Genomic DNA, 4959 nt, shown 5'->3' on the forward strand with positions numbered 1-4959 from the left:
TGAAGACATTTTGAACCTGTATAGTATATCGTTTGACTTTGACCTTCTGTCCAGCAAACTGAAGGTTGCCTCTATGTTATACTGCGGTGGTCAGTTTGAGGCAGCAGCTAACTGCCTGACCTACTGTGAGAGCCTGCTTGGGCCTGCAGTGTGGCAATTATGTTTGTGTCCGGGAGGAGTTCACAGTAGACCTGGCAAGGCATTCTACGAAATTTATCTAAATTCATCCACCAAGGACATGCTACAGAAGTACACAGCTATGTGTGTACGCTTTACTCATCTCGAAATGTGCATACCAGAACATCTTGTCTATGAATTGTTCAGAACTATTGGAGATGGCGACAGACAAGATCGATATGATCGAAGATTTTATAAATGGATGGAATGTGCTGTGATTGACTGTGTCCCATTCCTGCACTACCTGCAATATCTATCTTACATACAGTTAAACCAGCATGCGTTGAAACATAAAGCACTTCAAAACTTAAGTAAATATGTATTGGAGGACAGTAAAGGCCATGGTCACCTCGAAACAGCCTTCAATGTGCTGGGACATTGCCAAGAACTAGAAAATAGGACTGGTTTAGCTTGGAACTACTATACAACGTCTCTACAAAAATACCCTAGAAACAATGTTGCCAAGTGACATGTGGCAAGAATGTTATGTAATGCTGTGAACAATCGCTAAATAACTTTATAGATAAGGGGTTTAGAAGTTGAAGAGGAAAATATCCATTCATTTCATCTGGAAGTATTGTACTGTGATTATTGAGCAATGATTATCATTTAGCATAGTATGTTCATGCTTTGTTAGAAAGAATTGCTAATATGTTATGGTTAATGTTATGTACGCTCTTTTGTCTTCTCTTTTTTTTCTTTTTTTTTTTGGGGGGGGGGGCACTCCCAGTACTCTAAATTTGTCCAAGGGAACTATTTTTATGTCAATATTTGAGAGAAAGAAATATCAAAATTAAACCAAAATGCACCGTTTCACATTTAAAATACCCAATATTACTGGCCCAACGTCCAGAGTTCTACTTTTGTGTAGAGAATTGTATCTAGTAGTAGATGATTGGTTTAAAAGACTTGGATCCGATGACTGATACATGCCTTCGTCTGCTGGCTTGTTTAAAGTGCCTGTAAAAAGCATCAACTAAGTTATTCATTTTAAAACTTGTACTTTTTCATTCCAAGTTAGTGTTTCAGACTTCCTGTACAACAATAGCACCGCAAGCGAGTGTCACCTTTCGTCATGGGGGTTTAATGAACAACGGGTGTAACAATTAATTAAATCAGAGCCTGTCATATAGCACATGGCTGTGCAGATTGTTTCTGGTAGCATGTGTATTTGTAATGTATCAATCGAAGATATGGTAAAACATTGTAGTGTTCATTAAGCATGCAGTTTAACTTACTATTCATATATAAAACAATTACGTAATAATTTCGGACAAAATTTGTACAATAGTTTTCATACCAAAAGTATCTTTTTGCACAGTGTTCAAACCTCCATGATTTAAAATATCTTCGTTTATAGGGTCCGATTTCTCGGATATGGGGGGAAGTGTTTCTTATTATTTACGCAAAAGTTGTCTGACTTCTTAACTCTAGAATCAGAAATTTTGATATTTTTTATTGCGAAAAGCTTATTCTGACCTCAAGCATTTTTTATCTATTGCTTTTTTACATATTTCTTTAAACACAAAAAGAAGCCCCACTTCCTATTAGTGTTTTGTGCAATAATTTCCATTCAACAAAAGTTATTTCCACGTATCAAAATTTTGGATTTCCGTCTAATCATTAATGGTCAGTGTAATATGAATTATTTTAAAAATTAAAAGTGAATGTTAGTAGCTAAATCATGAAAAGCTGAAAATAGCGAGTATTTCATTATTTTAGTAAAATTTATAATATGTTTTTGGGTCCGAGGCTCTGTATTACGAAATATAAAGTTTATATTTGTATACTAAAACACCTTTTCCACATCTAGTGGTGAATGGTTGTGTTTATTGACAACGTCCGGTCTAGCAACGTTCTGAAGCAGGAGTTTGGTGTTCTCAAAACAACCTCGAATTGCAGTATGGTGGAGAGGCGTGTTGCCATTAGTGTTGCATACGTCAAGTCTGCTGTTTTGCTGCAAATAAAAACGCATGATGCCGTTCATACCTCAAATGTTAACATTGTTATTTTGCCGAGTAAAACAATGTGAAAATGATTATTGTAACTGAAAAAAGAGCGAGGCTGAGCAAAAGCCAGCACTTGGTCTATGTTTGGGCATTCTTGGACAGCTATTAAAGCTAATAAAGCTGTACATGTGCGTACCTTTTTCGGAAACATGTGAGCCAAGTGTCATTTGAGCAAAATACCTTGATTTTCTTTTTTGTTTTACTCGGCAAAAGAACAATGTTAACATTTGAGGTATGAACGGCATCATGCGTTTTTATTTGCAGCAAAACAGCAGACTTGACGTATGCAACACTAATGGCAACACGCCTCTCCACCATACTGCAATTCGAGGTTGTTTTGAGAACACCAAACTCCTGCTTCAGAACGTTGCTAGACCGGACGTTGTCAATAAACACAACCATTCACCACTGGATGTGGAAAAGGTGTTTTAGTATATTTCTTTTTCAAAAAAACAGACAACCTTCAACTTAAATGTCATTACATAGTAATATTCGGCACCTAAGCGGGCAGGACGCGGTATTCAGGAGGTTTCGAAAGAACACTCTGGACTCAAGCGGGCAGGACGCGGTATTCAGGGGTTTTCTAAAGAATAATCGGGACTTAAGTGGACAGGACGCGGTATTCAAGGATTTTATAATAATACCTGGGACTCAAGCGGAATTCAGGGGGTATTCTAGAGAATACTCGGGACTCAAGCGGGCAGGACGCGGTATTCATGGGTTTTCTTTAATATCATTTGGACTCAAGCGGGCGGTATGTTGTTTTGAGGGACTTTTCTTAGAAATAATCGGGGCGGTAAGCGGTATTAAAGGGGCTTTCAAGGAGTAATCGGGACTCAAGACGGTGATACAAGGTATTCGGTGACTTTCTTTGGAGTACACGGGACTGAAAAGGGCGGTATGTGGTACTAGGGGCTTTCTGATGAATACTCGGGAATCACGACGGTGGTACGCGATAACGAAAGTGCTCTGAAATGAAAACTCGAAAATCAAGACGGTAGTATCAGGTATTCGGGGGGCTTTGTACGGAGAACTATGGACTCAAGAGTGTGGTATGCATAATTCAGAGGCTATCTAATGGATACTCAAGTGTCGAGATGTTGGTATGCAGTATTGAAGCGGCTTTCTAAGGAGAACTGGACATCAAGATGGTGGTAGGCTGTATTGAAGGGGCTTTTTAACGTTTACTTTGGATCAAGACGGTTTTATTCAGAGGCTTTGTAAGAAGTACTTTGGACTTTATATGGTGGTACGCGGTATTTAAGTTGCTTTCTAAGGAGTACTCAGAACTCAAGACGGTGGTACAAGGTATTTTAAGGAGTACTCGGAAAGGAGGGCGGTTCGCGGTATTGAGGGATTTTGTAATGGCACTGGACTCGAGATGGTGATTCAACGGGTATTAAGGGGCGTACACTCTCAGCATAGCATGTTATGGTTTGCTTAAGATCCTTGCAGATGCAATAATTCTGTTTAAATGCGCCGCCTGCCTAATTGGCCGCATTAGATGAGTCTTGTGTTAACAATAACATAGATATATACATGTAGTTAATATATATCATCAAAACAGTCTTTTACCAGAAAAATCACCCCTTTGCTTGTCACTAACGTAAAGCCCCCTTCACATTGAAAATCGTAGGTGAAAATGGATCTATCTAATTGAAACAGTGTACTATATAAAATGTACATGTTCATGTTCCATGATTATAATTGCGGCACACTACTTGAAGCCCTAAATAAAATAAATTTGTAGACTAACTTATTTGAAAGTCATTGGTAATTAGATGAGTCTATTGATAGATACAAATACATCTGTATAAATGAGGTCCTAAAATATTTTACAGATAATAATGATACAGCTAATCCACCTGACTGTCTATATTCATTGTAGCAATAGGAATACTCCCCTTTGATTTCAAATTTATCATCAAGTCCAATGTTGATAGTTCTTACGATCTTTATTTCCAGGCCAAGTGTGAATCGACCCCATAATATAAGAGAGTCCCACCACTCCACCGCACCCCTTTTCGGAAGGCAAATCTAAACAAAAACACTAGAAACGCAAGAGGTTGGTACATGGTACGCATATTTCAATTAGATTTATATCGCTTGCTACAAGGGATTTCTAGTACAATATGTAAGAAGTGCGCAGTATTCGAGGGGTAGGGTTGTTTCACCGGATTCCGGTAGAAGTGTAACGAGTACGCAGTAAGCAAGGGGTAGGGGGTTACACCCTTTCAGGAGTCTGTTGTTGAGACATTTTTCTTTGTACAAACACATAATTACCGTGATTATGTTTAAACCAATTTGATTTAAAAACCTCAACACTCTTTTTATATAGTAACACAATTTATACCAATTTTCTTTTTAAGACAGTCATGGCAAAAGCATGAATATTGGGCTATTATACGTTTATAATTAATAGCAACTCAAAGGTTCTGGTTAAAATATCTTGTCATAAATTGAGCGTAGAAGGTTCAAGTATCTTAATATTTTATTGTCATAAACTTAATTGTACAAATCATAATGCAATTTGCCGTATTATCTCCTGACCTCAAAACTATTTTAAAGGTAAACATTTCACAATTAACTTGGTTTTGTCATTGCTTTAGTCAGACAATTATGACATATATTGAGCTAAAACTTTTGGCATTCATGTTTAAAGTTGATATCAGTTCAAAATTCTCAATTACAAAACCAATATTCTTCATCGATCTGATTTATTTTCGCATAAGAGGTGTTTATAATGACATGCGCAATAAAATAGCATGACGCA

Source organism: Mya arenaria, chromosome 8 (assembly GCF_026914265.1).
Source record: "Mya arenaria isolate MELC-2E11 chromosome 8, ASM2691426v1".
Lineage (NCBI taxonomy): Eukaryota > Metazoa > Mollusca > Bivalvia > Myida > Myidae > Mya > Mya arenaria.